Source organism: Neofelis nebulosa, chromosome 8, assembly GCF_028018385.1.
Source record: "Neofelis nebulosa isolate mNeoNeb1 chromosome 8, mNeoNeb1.pri, whole genome shotgun sequence".
Taxonomy (NCBI): Eukaryota; Metazoa; Chordata; class Mammalia; order Carnivora; family Felidae; genus Neofelis; species Neofelis nebulosa.
The window spans coordinates 68,507,607-68,524,427 of record NC_080789.1 but is presented as its reverse complement, the minus strand read 5'-3'; the positions used below and the strand labels follow the sequence as shown (position 1 = coordinate 68,524,427).

The 16,821-nt window shown below is 43.8% G+C and overlaps 1 protein-coding gene across 1 annotated transcript in view; it reads right to left on the bottom strand.

Annotated features, from left to right (window-relative positions):
- SLC38A4 (solute carrier family 38 member 4) overlaps positions 1–13,663 on the bottom strand; it is a 71,748-nt gene extending 58,085 nt beyond the window's left edge. The window contains exon 1 of the mRNA XM_058743030.1: positions 13,547–13,663. The gene's annotated coding sequence lies outside the window, so the exon portion shown is untranslated. The remainder of the gene's footprint in view (positions 1–13,546) is intronic.
- Between the last annotated feature and the right edge of the window lie 3,158 nt (positions 13,664–16,821).

Sequence of the window (16,821 nt, the reverse complement as noted above, 5' to 3'; positions counted from 1 at the left end):
CCAGTGCTCATCCCAAAAGGTGCCCTCCTCAATACCCATCATCCACCCTCCCCTCCCTCCCACGCCCCATCAACCCTCAGTTTGTTCTCAGTTTTTAACAGTCTCTTATGCTTTGGCTCTCTCCCACTCTAACCTCTTTTTTTTTTTTTCCTTCCCCTCCCCCATGGGTTTCTGTTACGTTTCTCGGGATCCATGTGGCATGATTTTTAAATTCAAAGCAACCTAGTGTTTACTGGTGATGTCTTGAGACAATACAGAGAAAGCTGAGTAAGCACCTGGGTGAGGAGGCCAGTACACATTTTGAAATCTGACCTAAGGGCATTCCAGGTTGGACAGGTTCTATCAGGAAGAAGTGTTAGGTAAATCATAGGCATTAAAATGAAGGATATTTGGACAAAATTAGGCAAAATGTAGGCTGGAGGATCCTCAAAGAAACAGGCAAAGAATGACAAGGTATAATTTTTCTTTAAAAGAGAAGCAATTTAGGGGTGCCTGGGTGGCTCAGTTGGTTGAGCATCCAACTCTTGATTTCAGCTCAGGTCATGATCTCGCTCTTCATGTTTTTGAGTCCTGTGTTGGGCTCTGTGCTGACGGTGCTGTGGAGGCTGCTTGGGATTCTCTCTCTCCCTCTCTCTGTCCCCCCCACCCCGCTCACTCTCTCTCTCTCTCTCTCTCTCTCAAAATAAATAAACATTTTAAAAGAGAGAGAAGCAATTTTATGAGGGTTAGATTTAAAGAAGGCAGACTATTAAAACTTGAGGATGACATTTTAAAAGTTTGGAAATCAACAAAATTCAGAGTATGGGAAATTTCATAGGACAAATGACTTGGTTTCACTGTCCAATAAATTGCAAGTGAGAAAAGAGATGAGGATTGGCTGAACTTATGTCTGTCTCTTAAACCTCTTTTAATCCATATCAACCAAAGAGTGTGTGAAGCCCATTTCGATTCTGATTCAAACAAACTAGGAGTAAAATAAAGAGATAATCAGACATATATGAACACTGCTTGGAAATTTGGTAATATTAAGAAAATGGCTTATTTAAGGTGTGATGATTTGGTTATTCTTCAAGACTTATCTTTGTGAGATACATATTGAATCATGTATGGATCAAATTATTTGGTGACTTGGATTCTCTTGGAAATAATGTAGTAATGGTTGTGGTAAGGGTAGCAGGGAGGAAAGATATGGGTATGGATGAAATATAACAGACAAGTATTAATAACTGTTGAAGTTTTGCAAAGATGCAGTATCATTGTCTATATTCTACTTCGGAATATGTTAGAAACCATATTAAAAAGGTTTACATTCCCTAGTTTAGAACTTTTCCATATGTTTTTCTTGGTATTCCTACCAAAAGGTTGAAAGCAGAAGGAAGATACTCTAAATTCCTTCAACTAACCAGAAATTCCTATTACCTAGCATTTTTGAGTTTTGCCATTATTGATGACGTCAACAAAAGATTAAATCATGTTGAGTAAAATTCTAATTTTAAAATGGATCTTGCTGTATTCTGATTTTTTGAAAATTGACAATCCATGATAGGTATAACTTCCTCTGAACCAGAACACTGCGCTAATTATGTAAGAGTTTTTCTATCTCCTTAGCTAAACAAATGAAACTTGTTTTTATATTTATTTCTTTTGAGAGAGAGAGAGAGCAAGTGGGGAGAGAGGGAGAGACAGAATCGCTAGGTGGGACGATCTCACAGACCATGAGATCATGACTTAGCTGAAATCAATCAAGAGTTGGATGCTCAACCGGTTGAGCTACACAGGCACCCCAACAAATGAGACTTTTGAACAGAATTTTTCTCTTCTACGCCTGTGAAATTTATAAATATCCATGTGTACATGTGTACCTCACCAAATTTTTGTGGACATCTTCGGGGTTGGGGGGTTGTTATTTGCAATACTTGTACACATAGAGTTTCTATCACTTGGCAAAAAGTAGTATTTAAGGTATGGCCCCAAGAACAACATAAAATCAGAATCTGTATGTGACTCTCCCCCCCACCCCATCCCAAACTAATCTACTTTGCTATTTATTTAAAGTATCCCCATTCTGTTTGTAATTGCATGCTGTGGACTGAACCCATCATTTTTAGATCTGTAATTCAAGACACAAAAAGGGTTTGTTTAGAAACCCGTGAACACAGAGTGCACTAATGATTATGCCCTTGATTGGACTGAACCTACGCTTCAGTGAAATATCAACCAGTTTGTAAGGGAATATCAGAAAACCTACTAATTTGGCATTATGCAGATTCAACAACCGGTTAATTCATCGAACTTTTCACTTTTCTAAGGCTACAGATTGTATTGGTAATAGCTTCGAGGATGGATGACTACTTTCATTACTCTTTGAAGTCAACATCTAGTATTTGTTCCCTTCATAGAAATGTACTCATCATTTGATCACTTCTTACTAAAAATAAAATCGATGCCAAGCTGCACATATTTATGTTAGATCTAAGAAGGAAAGAATCTCTCTGCTTCACTCTGAGTTCCATCTTAGTGGGCGGGGATTAGAGATTGCCTTCCTTGATAGGCATAAAGGGACCCTGTCCCTTCCTATGACAGCAGGTAGGGTTGAGAGACACAGAGAAGCCTGAATTACCAAGTTTTCTAGTCTGCATCCTCCACTCAGACCATAAGCCTGTTAATTTTGTAAAGTCTGAAATCTCATTTTTAAAGTTCTCATTAGTAACCATATACATGACAGCCAGCCCTATGCTAAGCATGTTACATGTATCAAATCAGTGATACCCTAACCTTTGAGGTAGGTAGTATTATTATCCCCATTTTACATGTAAGGCAACCGATGCTCAAGAAGACTGAGTAATTTACCCAGAGACCAAAGCTGGTGAACAGGTGACTGAGCCAGGACTCACCCCCACCCTCCACATCTGACTGCAGAGCCCAGCTCCTGACAACATTCCATCACTACTGGGTACCTACTTTTTTGTTGGACACTATTCATAACAGGATACCTGTCTTCAAGACCTGGAACTGAACTGGAGGGCTCCGCATGGGAACTGGGACAAATGGAACAGGTTTCATAGAGGAATAATGGTATGACTCCAGAGAGAGAAGGGTGGTTCCAGGCAGGAGAAATGGGATCAGAAGTTTGGCCCCAGTAATACCAAGACAATTGGAGTCTACTGCAGCTCACATGGAGTGTTTGTGTAGAGTCTGGCTGAGGTTGACCTTGACGGCCACGTTAAGGAGTTTGAACTTTACGGAATTCTGGTATAAAGAATAATGTAAACCATTATATTTGGTGTCATTCTGTAAAGTGTGGATACTGCCCTAGCATTACAAAATTGTTCAAAAGTAATTGTACAGATGTTTGGGTTTTGTCTACACTGATATAGTACATGAGGCATTTCTATTTTTCTTTCAGAAAAGCTCTGGGTTTTTTTTTCGCTTTAAAGAAAGAGTTTAAGAAACAAACAAACCCCCTCAGTTATCCCTTAAAAAAACCAAAATCCGCAATGTTGGGAACCGTAGCCTATGTCTGCATTTCGCATCACACCCTTGGAATGACTGTCATCATTAGTTAAATAAGTAATACCGGGGCGCCTGGGTGGCTCAGTCGGTTGAGCGTCCGACTTCAGCTCAGGTCATGATCTCACGGCTCATGAGTTCGAGCCCCGCGTCAGGCTCTGTGCTGACAGCTCAGAGCCTGGCGCCTGTTTCAGATTCTGTGTCTCGCTCTCTCTCTCTCTGACCCTCCCCCGTTCATGCTCTGTCTCTCTCTGTCTCAAAAGTAAATAAACGTTAAAAAAAATTAAAACAAAATAAGTAATAGCATAATAGCAAGAGAGGTGAACAAAATTCAGCAAGCCTTTTGTTCAGTCTCCTGACTTACAACAGAGTGTTCACTCCCTCAAGATTGCTAGGCTGCATTCTGTCCTACCACAGGCTGTGGGACCTTAGGGTCCCCATAAAGGAGATGTAACCCAGCAGAACAGCCTGCAAAGCGATGTGAGGTATCTAACATTCACACAAAATAAAATAAATTACATAGATGGTACAAAGATTCTGCCCCATTTTGAAAGATTCAGGAGAGCAGATGTGCCTATAAAAGGAGTTCTAAATTATTTTAGCTATGACAGTCCATCTATGTTTATGCTTTGGAACCAGCATTCTGTACCTACCCTCTATCCTCTGGCAGAGTTTGGAATAAGGAATATGTTTCTGGTAACAGAAATCATTAAATTGGTGACTTAGCATGATGCCTTCAGTTAGACTTGGATCTAGTCAGGGCTCTAGACTGTTATTTTGTGAAATGACAATATGTCTGTGAAAAGTGTGAAATTCTAAAAACACAAATGGGTATTTATACTTTCAGATGCTGGTAGATAATTTGTTCCCTCCACTGTTTGGGGAGGACAGGGCGGGGGGAGAGAACTTTAGGTGCCAACGAAAGGGGGGGGTGGTGTAAGCCTAACTCTTCTAAGTACTATTCAGAAGTGCTGCACTTCCCTGAGCTAGTTACAGCTGTTGGAGTCCAGGTTCCCGATGCTTCTGGGTGTTCAAGTGAAGAAGAACATCCTTGTTTCAAAACCTGACTTAGAGGGGCACCTGGGTGGCTCAGTGGTTGAATGTCCTACTTCTGCTCTTGTCATGATCTCGCAGTTTGTGGGTTCAAGCCCAGTGTCGGGCTCTGTGCTGACAGTTCAGAGCCTGGAGCCTGCTTTGGATTGTATCACCTTCTCTCTCTCTCTGACCCTCTCCCACTTGTGCTCTCTCATTCTCTCTCTCTCTCTCCCTCTCTCTCTCTCTCCCTGTCAAAAATAAAAGAAACATTAAAAAACAAAAACAAAAAACCAAAAACACCTGACTTAAGTGAACTCTGGGAGATGCTCCCCCCACTGATAGATGGGGTGAATGCCCAGAAGAGTATAATGCTGACAATCTCAGGACCCTTGATAGATGCCCTGGGGCTAAAGATGCTATTTTGACTCTCAGCGACCCCTGTCAAACTGGAGAGCCACTCAGTCATTTCCAGCCATGCCCCCTGAGTTATCAGCTATGTGACTGAGCACAGACTGGCAGGGAAATCCCTACTGCAGAAGCATTTTTAAAATTAGCTTCAAGAAACCAGAGTTATCCTAACTAATGATAAAGGCACAGAACACATAATCCTATTGGTGTAGAAATCTTAAAAAGTGCCATGTTTTATATCTTATTGTCTAAATTCATAGTTTTTTTTCTGCCATATTCCTTTTCTCCTTTCCAGTTGGCCAGTCATCCCTGTTTTACATAAAAATGTAGTTTATACATCTTTTTGCCCTGTAACACACACATGTCATTTTGAAGTTAAAAACTTATCCAAATTTGTCCTCACACTTTCCCCAAGTACCCTCAGTATCCCTTTAATCCAACTGGCGTTCTAGACAAGTCTATCATTTGAGAAGAAAACTCACCACCAAATATGGTGAAGCAGCCGGAATACTACTTCACAACGAAAAGGACCCAACTATTGACACAACAACTTGAATAGATCTCAGGAATGGTATGCTGAATGAAAAAAAAAAAAAAATCAACTGCAAAAAGATCACATATCCTATGATTCTGCTTATGTAACATTCTCAAAACAATGAAAATAGGGAGATGGGAAACATCTCATTGTCAGGGAAAGGGAGAAGGAGGTGAGTGTGGCTATAAAGGAATCACACAAGGGAGGTCATCCAGGTAATGGAAGTTCTAGGTTTTGTTTCTGGCGGTGGCTGCACAAATCTGTCCACATGATAAAATGACATGGAAACTATACATATTGTACACACATATTGTACCAACATTGATTTCCTGGTTTTGATATTGCCCGGAAGTTGTCAGATGTAACCATTGGAGGAAACTGGGTCAAAGGTGTATGGGGCCTCCCTGTGCTACCTTTACAGCTTCCTATGACTCTATAATGACTTCAAAATAAGAAGCTTAAATGTATGGAAGTCCACCAACAGCACGGACTCCTCTGTACAGCAAGTATAATGACATACAGCGTCGTGACACATGCCAAAAAAAGTGTCAGATTTTTTTAAAATGTGCTGTTTCTAAAGAATTGCTTCAAAAACCACAAAGGAGTAACACAGTGATGAAATGTGTTCTCTGGACTATAATGAAATCGCTCCATTTATGTCGTGCTGTGAAGCATAGGATTGCTTTTCAGGCATTCATGAAGCAAGGTTGGAAACACGAATGTTTTTAGTTAGGCCACTTTAACAATCAAGATCAGTTTGATCATACAGTTCATAAGAACATTCGGCATCTATGTACCACATTCCTCCCATTTGGAGAAATTCCAGAAAATAAGACTATAGCATGGGTAGCCCCATGTCGCATGCAGGAAACCTTTCTTAAAAACCAGAAAGGGCTGCCCTCCCTCTCCCCTCCTTTTTCAGTTTTTTTTTTTTTTCTACTTCTCTTTCCAAGTCCATCTCCCTCACTCGCCTGGTTTCTCTAGTGAAGTCTCAGCAAAAGCAGGCAAAGTCGTGAGCAGCGCCTGTCCCTGACGTGGTGGCCTCCCGCAGTCCTCCCTGGCGCCGCGACCCAGCTCATGCTCCCAGCGCGCAAACGGGCGGTGGCTGAGCAGGACACGCGTCGCCCATAAGCCACCGGCCACTGCCAGAGATGCTCTTGACAGCACACTCCACACTCCGAGTAGCAACACTGCAGACACAGCGGTGGCCAAAGTTGCCTCTTGGGGGGATTACATCTTTTTTTTTTTTCTTTTTTTTCTTTAACATTTTTATAGTGCCATGAGTGTACCCAGTGGTATGAAATTATGCCAAAACAAAGAGCAAAGTCCTTGTCCTGAGGAGTATGCAGTGTGAAAAGCGCATGAGTGACGCAAGGCAAAATGACAGGACAAACAGAGGGTGGGTGGGGAGGAAAAGTTACCCTGAAACAGAAGGCAGAATCAATATGATTTTCAATGGACCAAAAAATGGAAAAGCCACGTCAGGGCCCCAACTCCTCATAGCAGAAATATAGAAATAAGGATTTGCCATAATAGCAATAGTCATGGTAACATTACCATTTATAATGTGCCGTGCAGTATCATCACCCGAATTCTATAAGGCTGGTATTAGTATTACATCGAATTCGAAAACTAGTCTCTTTAGCTGCTTAACAAACACTCCTAAATTTCACCATGTGCCACGTATAATTGTTTTATCCTCATGAAATCGTTATGAAGTGGGAAACGTTTCCCTCATTTTATAGAGGAAGAGAATGAAGCCGTGAGGTTAAGTAACTAGCTCTATCTGGGCCACTCAGGTAGAAAGCGGGAGAGCCAAACTGGAAGCCAGCACATCCAGGTGATAGAACCAAGACCTGAATCCAGGAAGCCCAGCTGTATGATGGAGCAGGGATTCCTGTCCACACGCCCTGATTCCCTGCCTGCATGCTTAATGGTGTGCAATAATGCACACTGAATAAGTAATTTTTTTAAAAAGATTGACATTGACGGTCAGTAAGGCACAAATTCACTTTGCAAAAGCCTTTAATATTTCAGTGAAAACATGCTTGCTTGAAGAATAAGTTGTTTTGAGGTGCTTGGGTGGCTCAGTCAGTTAAGCGGCCGACTTTGGCTTAGGTCATGATCTCATGGTTCCTGAGTTCGAACCCCGCTTCGGGCTCTGCGCTGACAGTTCAGAGCCTGGAGCCTGCTTCCAATTCTGTGTCTCCCTCTCTTCCTGCCCCTCCCCTGCTCATGCTCTGTCTCTGTCTCTCAAAACTGAATAAATGTTAAAAAATTTTTTTAAAGAATTAAATACTGGTTTTTTTTTTAAAAAAAACAACAGGTTTTCCTTCCTTCCTTTCTTCAGCAGACATGCATGAGTATTTGTTTGTGCCAGGCACTGTGTGAGGCACCATGGAGACAAAAATAAGAGAAAACAAGGGAATTGGAGATGATGTTCATTTTGATGACGGATACACATGAGATTTATCAGGAGAAATAAGGGCAAATAGCCAACAGGAAATAAGGGAACATTTCAATCTTATTATGCAGGGAATGATGTTATTCTGGGCTGGACCATCCTGTTTATTATTTATCCCTTTTTTCATTTCCTCTCTTCTGCTTCCTTCATTTTAGTTATGACAGAGGAAAACACATGGTCAAAGAACATATAGACATTTGTTAACATTTCAAATAATGCTTTGGGTGGCAGAATAAATAACATTAACAATAATAGCAATCCCATATTGAGTGCTCACTATGAGTCAGGCATTAGTCTAAGCATTTTACATGTGTTAGCTCATCTAATCCTCATAACAATCCCATGAGGTAGGTGCTATTATGATCTCAATTTTGTAGTTGTAGAGAAGCTCAAAAAGATTAAAAAAATTGCCCAGGGATATAATGCTAAAAAGTCGAGGATTTAATGTATTAACTGAAATTAGATTTTGGATTATTTGTAGATTTCATTTACCCTTTGAATTCCCTTCCAAATAAGAAGAGTTTGAGTAACAGTATTTTACAAGTGTGGAAATGGTGAAGAGGCAGGCAGACCTCTGAGCCTGGGATGAAAAACTGGCATAAAAGATCCCTAAGGAAACAAGAGACTGTGGGAGTTAAATTCTCCAAGTCTGTTATCAAAATCCAGAATCTAAACTGGCATAAACATCTACTTTGGAGCTAGGAGGTTGACATCATTACTGTCACTCCGTTCCCTATCTCACTTTGGGTTTTTTTTGTTTTTTTTTGTAAATACATTTTTCCTTCCAGACTCTTCTGCAACACAGTAAAATAAATAAAACCACTAAAAACTAAAATAAGGAGACAAATCCTCCCCAGCTACCCCTCCCCGTCAGAAAAACACAGAAAAGCATTTGTTTGGAAATAGTTTTTTGTGATTGTGTAAATTGTATCTTTGTTAAAATGGAATATCCCCTCAAGAACTAGAAAAATAATTGATTTTCCCATACAGAGGACACCAAAGTCTGGTCTTTCCAATTGAGCACAGTGTTTCAAACCCTAACATTATAAGGAGTCTGAAAAATTATAGTTCTCTATTATATGACCATAATCAAATGATAAAATAATAAAATGTGTTGCCAATTCCTGTATTCAGTCATTTTGTTCCTTGTTGGGACAGTTCACTTCTGAAATGCAAGGGCAAGGCAGAGCTTTGGGACCCCTGCAGACAGAATGAGTGAGGACCTCACAGGACACTCCTCCCTCCCAGCCTCTTCCCTTACATGTTCCACTTCCCAGTACTGAACTCCTAAGCTCCCTAAGTGGCTCACACTTTCTCCTTTCTCCCTTCAGGCTGGTCTCTGTTGAGAATCTTCTCCCACTTCCTTCACTTCTTTGCCTGCCTAACTTTTATTTCTACTTCATAACCTAGCTCAGGTGTTACCTAGTCTTGAAATGTTCTCTGGCCCCCTCCCTAAGCCGGCTTCAGTGGTGCCATACTCCAGTCTGAATTTTTCCTGGCCATCAACATGCTGTTAGTGTGACTGTTCGCTTGCTTATTCTTTCCTTGACTAGACTAATTCATTTATTCAACAAACATCTCTTGGGCACATTTGCCCGGGACAGCGGTAGGTGTTAGGGAAACAGGGATAAAAGAAACTCCTTAACAGGGTTCCTGGAAGGTAATGATACTCGGTGACTGTGGAATGAACAAATGGAATTAAGTCACTACAAAAATAGGAGAAGGAGGACCAGAAGAAGGTTAGCAGTCATACACAAGGGAATTGGCAGTTCATTTCTCCCATCGTGCGTATCCTACCCTATTGTGCAACATCTTTCTAAACCTCTTTTTTCCTTAAGTTTTGGTTTTCCTAGTCCTCTTTCCTTGTGCTGGCTCAAATGGAGGCAGGAACTCAGGCACAGAAGGGACTTAGTTCTGATGCCAGCACTGTCACTTACCAGCTGGGTGACCCTTGGCTCTTTCCTCCATTTCTATGAGCTTCAGTTTCCTCCTCTGTAAACTGGAGATAACAAACACCTATACCATGGAAGTCTGTGTGAAGATTAAAGGTGATTCACATTTGGAACATAAGGACTTAGCTATAAAAGTCTGGCTCTTAACAGAGTTCTCCTCTCCTTTCTTTCTCTCTCCCCTACTCCCACCCCTTACCCTTCCTACAAGATGTCCCCAGGGCAGTTGTGGCAAGGAGGATAACTTCAGGTGATACATGAAGCACATTCAAAAAAAAAAAAAAAAACTGTACTATTTTGATAGATATCAAAAATATATAAGTAGCCATAAACCCCATTATTCCTTTGATTTTTTTTTTTTTTTCCATAGAAGTCATTGCTTTGGAGAGTAAAAATTAAATTAAGCCCTTCTTGGTGTTTTTTTGTTTTTAAATTTTTTTTTAACGTTTATTTATTTTTGAGACAGAGAGAGACAAAGCATGAATGGGGGAGGGTCAGAGAGAGGGAGACACAAAATCTGAAACAGGCTCCAGGCTCTGAGCGGTCAGCACAGAGCCCGACACGGGGCTCGAACTCACGGACCGCGAGATCATGACCTGAGCCGAAGTCGGCCACTTAACCGACTGAGCCACCTAGGCGCCCCTTGTTTTTAACAATAGTTAGAAAATATTAGTAAGTCAGTACAAAAGATAAGGGGGAAGAAAAAGAAATAGACGCCTGAAAAACACTGAGGAAATAAACAATGGCAATGACATTAAAGAAGAAAAACATTTAACACAGAAGTCCACAGCAGCTGTATTTATCATGCTCGTCCTCAGCATTTGATAAACTGACAGGTAACCACAGGCATACTATGCATTTCTCAAATGTCACTTATTGAAAAAATCTAGTTCTGGGCCTGCAAAGATTCAGTCTGTAGCTGTATGATCATGCCTTGGCTTTCTTAGCATCGGTTTGGTCCGTAACAGGCCAAACAGCCAGCTTTGGGTCCCTGAAAGTCACCTGTCCAGTTCTGCCCCTGATAAAGTCCAGAGTGAAAGAGAACTGTTCGTTTAGATTTAAGAACAAGTAATTGCCCAAATAGGACTTCCAAAGAGGTTCTATGTTCCCTGCACTGTATATGTCCCAATCTTGCTCTGTAAAATGAGTATAATAATAGAGTCTATTTCCTAAGGTGGTTATGAGGACTTCACATAAAAGAAGCAAAACAGAATAAATATAATAACGGATATATATGTGTAAGTCATTGTCATCACTAATCCAGTACAGACTAGCCTCCTTGGAGCACCTTGCATTACATACTCACCCATCCCTGCAGCCTTGAAAACTATTTGTCCCCTTACACCAATCTCCCTTCGTTTTAGTGTTTTGTGACAGAATCAGCCCAATAAAAGCTTTCTGTCTCTGAACACATGGCATTCAATAATTTGGCAAAGTTCACATAGTCTTCAGTTTCTCTGTCCTTAACAAACTTCTACCCAGACTGTGGATTTTCTGTAGATTTCATGTGTTAGCATTTGCGAAGCTACATACACATGTGCACACGCACGTGCACGCACACACACTTCTTGTGTTCCAAGTGAGAGAGTCTACCAACCTCGATGACTCCTTAGGGACTTGTTTGCAGTGGGGCTTATCCCCCCCACTTCACCCCCAAATTAAGTTCTATAAAAGGCTATAACCGAAGTTGAACCAAACCCAAAGTAGAGCCCTAGCTACCGGCCCTGGAGATTGTGATCCAGGCATAGCGTGTTCTTTTTACAACGTAAGACAATTCAGTCATAATGACTGTGTCTGCGCTGCCGGGAAGCAAATACGAATATAAGAAAGCAGTAAACTGGGAAACAGGCCAACTCTCCTTCCTTCCCCAGGGGTGAGAAGCTGCACCGCTCCCAAATGCATAACAAAGAAAGCCGGCCCAGGAGCCGGGGGTGGGGGGAGGAGTGGGGAGGGGCCCCTGGCGAATAGGTGTCTGTGGGACGCGCCTGGGCGGCCAGGGTCTGCTTATACCTTCAGGGCCACAGCTACCCCCTTTGCCTCTTTTCTCAGGGTGTAAGATGCCCGGAGACAGGTAGAGATGCACTTTTGCCCTGAGAAATTGACATCCAGATACACTCCGTCCTCTGGTGAAACCAGGACCAGGTCTCTAAACACTAGGCTTAGAACTGAGGCTCGGGATCTCTAGGTCCTCGCCGAGTCTCTCAAGGACCCAACTACTGCACCGTCACTGCCCGGTGCCACCCTGGCACACCAGCCACCAAGCCTCCCAGGCTGGGCTTCCTAGTTTATCGCTTTTTCTGACCAAGTCAGCAGGCGGGTACGCATCTCCTGGGCCGTCCTGGTGCTCACGGCACCGGAGGGGCGTTCTCCCTACCTGTCCTTGCTGGATCGCTAAGAGAAGCTGGGGGCCCCGAGGGGTGCACCGCGTGCCTCGGCGCCTCCACCTCTGCCAGCGGCCAGGGCGCAGCGCCCACCGGTGCCACTGCCTGTGAAAAGCCACTCCCCGTGCCGCTCCCAGCACACAGCCCGCTCGTCCCCGCGGTCACCTCTCTCCTCTCTCGGACTCCGGACTCCGAGGCTCCCAGGTCACCCCCAGGAGCTCCCTGCGTGTGCGCTCCCTTCGCTCTTCTCATTCATTCTCTTTTCTCCATTTTCCCTCCAACCCTCACGCTCTCCGGGGCTCTGGCCTCTTATCGCCTCTCGCCTTCACCCCTCTCTCTGATGTCCCCTCGACGTCCCCTCGATTCTACTCGCCTTTCCCGCTCCGCGTTTCTGCACCTCTCCTCCCTTCTCTCCTGTGCGCCCCGGGCTTCCCGGTCCCCTGGAGCGGGCGCTGGACACCTCCGTCGGAACTTCGGCCTCAGTGTTCGAACCCGCTGCTGCCGCCCGCAGTCAGGGCCCCCAGACCCAGCAAGGCTCTCGCCTTCCTCCTCCCCTCAAGCAGACACTCTCGGGACTCCTCCTGGGGCCACAGCCCCCCACCAGGGGAACCGTGCTGGCCTGGCCCAAGCAGCCCAGCTGTCAGGGACAACGGGTCTATTTTAGGTCCAGCACCCAATGTTCCCGCCCTGAGGACACCGGCCCCGGCCCCGCGACTTGGGTAGCACTTGCCAGCACTGATCGCAAGCCGACCCGACTCGAGCGAGGCTGGTGGCAGGGCCACCGCTGTGCAAGGCGGTCGCTGGACACCCAACTGGAAATCCCAAGGGCCTAGGAAATCCGGGGGGGGGGGGGGGCAAGCCCCAGCCACCCCCTCCCGCCTCCTGGGAATGGGCTACCTTGGAACCGCCACCTCTCTTGCAAAGAGAGCCACACACGAGCCTTCCCAGCTAGTTCCCTTTACCTCTGTATGCCCTGGTTTACTTAATTTCTAGTCAATCGGTCATTAGCCTGCAATAACCCACCCAAAGCATGATCCTTTAGAAAATCTAAGAAGAATTAGGGTCAATCAACAAACAAGTTACGAAGAGCCGCAGTGCCTAACCTAAGCCCCAGAAGGTTGAGCAAACGGACCGCACACGCGTGCGTGTCCCTGTGCGCGCAATCACACACGCGCACCCACACCAACACCGGCTGGGATCCAGCCACCAGTTCGCACACTGACAAGTCTCTACGTCTAGCAGAGATTAGAAAAGTGTCACTCACCTGTGTCGTTTTCTACTTCTGCCGATTGGGATCCGGGGGAAGTATCGGAAAAGGGTGGATTGAGAGACCCTCCTTTCTTTTCTTTTCGCCTTTCTAAAGAGTGGAAATTTCCATCATGTGATAGGGGGCAGCATCCCCAGTGTCGCCTTTCCTGAGGACCCTCCCTTCCAGCCCAGCCACCAATCGCCAGGCGGCAACCTGAGATGTAAACAGAAGCATCCTCCCAGGTGGGCTGAGTTGCCCAGCTGTCCCGCAAGAGTGAAGCCTGGGAGCCGCCGGCCCCTGCTCTCTTCTCTCTGGGTCCCCGACAGCGGAGAATACCTTGGTGTGAGTTCGGGTTTTCGCGGTTGTTGTTTGGTTGTTTGTCGTTTTGTAATGAAGTCTCCTCAATAGTCAAGGTTGCATTTGTTGAGTCTGCCCTACATGCAGAAATGCATGTTGATCTTCCCTTCGAAGTCAGGAAAAAAGTCTTTCGGGTAGGTGTCCCTAAACTGCCTCCGGGTTTGGGGATGTCGAACCTGAGCCTGACGTAAAAGGGGGGAAAAATGGAGGAAGGGGTATAAATGAAAAACCCGTCAGTCACCATTAAAGCCCCTTCATGCATCAGTGAAGCTGGGGGTGGCTTGGTAGCATTTAACTATGAGTGGCGATCTTCGCGGCAATTTCTTTTCTGGGATTTCAATTTAAGCATAACCTTCAGTATGTATGGAGAAGGAATTAGGATATGATAAATAGCACTATAATTTTAATTCTCTTCACTAAAGGCATTAACCTGCCATTTCAAGGAAAACCGTTCATGTCAAAGCCATTTTCTGATGGTAAGCAAAATTCTTATTTCAAAGAAGGCCTCTGTAACCCATTTGTTCATAGCCCTGTGTTTATTTTCGTACTCATGTGTCATTCTTTGGGGAAAAAGATATTCTCCAATGGCGATCTGACTCCACAGTGCAGCAAACTCACCAGGCCACACAAATTGCTTTCTGACCTGGCCAGACCCATCGAATTGTACTAAAACCGCGCAACAATGCAAATTCAATAGAAGGATGATGCAGCAAATACCTTCACTGGGGTTGCCGTGTTGGACACGAAACATACATAAAAATCAGTATCTAGAAAAATCCTTGTTTTATGAAGGCTGATGATCGCCCAGCTGACCGCCCACCTAGTATACCTCCTTAGTTTGTCATAACAAGAAATTTCCATTCCGAGAAATTCGAATACATCAGAATAATTTTCAGGTCCCTTTAAACTTGTTGAAACTACATTATCTTTATACTACCACACTTTCCGCTGATTCTTATTTAACAAACATAAGCATATTTTGTAAAGCTACTGAACTGTCAAAATTGGTAGGCTTGAGAGAGGGTTAGTGGGAGATCAAGACGGACGTACATTTCTCTCTGCCTAATGCTTACTAAAGACAAAACCCAGGGGGCGCCTGAGTGGCTCAGTCGGTTAAGCGTCCGACTTCGGCTCAGGTCACGATCTCGCAGTCCGTGAGTTTGAGCCCCGCATCGGGCTCTGTGCTGACTGCTCAGAGCCTGGAGCCTGTTTCAGATTCTGTGTCTCCCTCTCTCTCTGCCCCTCCCCCGTTCATGCTCTGTCTCTCTCTGTCTCAAAAATAAATAAACGTTAAAAAAAAATTAAAAAAAAAAAAGATAAAACCCAGGTTTCTAAAATGACAGGCCTTTTCAGAGACAACCAGATGAAGACGACATCATGCAATTGTAAGGCAGATACTAGTTAACTGTGCCACTGCTCAACTTTGTAATGAACAGCTTCTTATTCAGTTCTTGGCATCCATATCTCAGTACAGAAAAGATAAAAAATGGTGTTTCATTGCCGAATTTGCTGGAGTCCTGTGGGTTACCCACCTATATAAACTCTTAATGTCAGGTGTGGGTTGAGGTAAAACGAGCTGCCTTCATCTGTGAATTGGTGCCGTGCTGAACAAGGTCCAAGTGTGTCATCTCTTGGAGCTACGGTCCATCATCAGAGTCTACGAAGAGCTCAGAGCGACTTCTGGATGGTACGAGACAACTGACAACGCTTTATCTTCCCTGATACAATCCAAACCTTGAGCCATTGACGGCTCTGTTGAATCTTCCTGCCAATCTTCCGCGGTCTGTTCTCAACCAGTCTTGGAAACAATGAGAAGCAGCCCTCGCCAGCGACATGAATACACCTGCAGGACCACAGTGTAAAACACATTCTGATTTGTCGTCAAATCATTCACTGGCTCTGGAGCAGTTAGCTTAGGTTTAAATCTCAGAGCCACCGCCTACCAGCTATGTGACCTTGGCCAAGTCACTTAAGTTCTTGGTGACTCAGTCTCCTGAAAAATGGAGAACATTTCTTGGCACATTGTTTTCCTGACTTGTTATTTTCAGACAACACTAAAAACTCACCTAGGGATGGAGACAAATGAAATGTTTGCAATCAAGAAAAACTTACGCGGCAGATAGCATTTAGTACCATTTGGACAAAGCTCACTCGATGGAAACTCTCTGCTCTGAAATTATATTGACCTAAGAATGTTATTGGTTTTGTTGGGAATTCTTTCATTTTTAAGAAAAGTCTATATGGGGAAATACTCCCCAAATATATTCTTTTGAACCAAAATTAATACTTGAAAACAGAGTTCTCTGCTCCCATAAGTTTGGAAAACATTGTGGTGAAAGTTCTTGTGGGATTCCTCAGAAGTTTTACTCAGTCTCTCCAGGTTGGGATGGAGCACGCAGTATTTTTTCATGACTAGAGCCCTTTGGGGGGAATATCTCTCAGGTCTGATGATCCAGAGTATACCCATTGCCAAATTTTAGCACACATGAATGCCTGAGGAAGGAAATATAACACAGTTATTATCCAAACACCCCGTGGCAAGACTCTAAATTTCCTTGGTTTATAGACTATTGTTGAGAAGTTTGATAGCAGTGACTTTAGTAGACGCGTATAAACTTTTTTCTTTGATAGTAGACTTTTAATATGGATTGTTTTTCCAATTAATAATTATTATAAAAATTTTTTAAATAAGTTTATTTTTGAGACAGAGAGAGACAGAGCATGAACGGGGGAGGGGCAGAGAGAGAGGGAGACACAGAATCGGAAGCAGGCTCCAGGCTCTGAGCCATCAGCCCAGAGCCCGACGTGGGGCTCGAACTCACGGACCGCGAGATCGTGACCTGAGCCAAAGTCGGACGCTCAACCGACTGAGCCACCCAGGCGCCCCAATTAATAATTATTATGATTCTAAACTGACTTTAGGTTATGAAGCA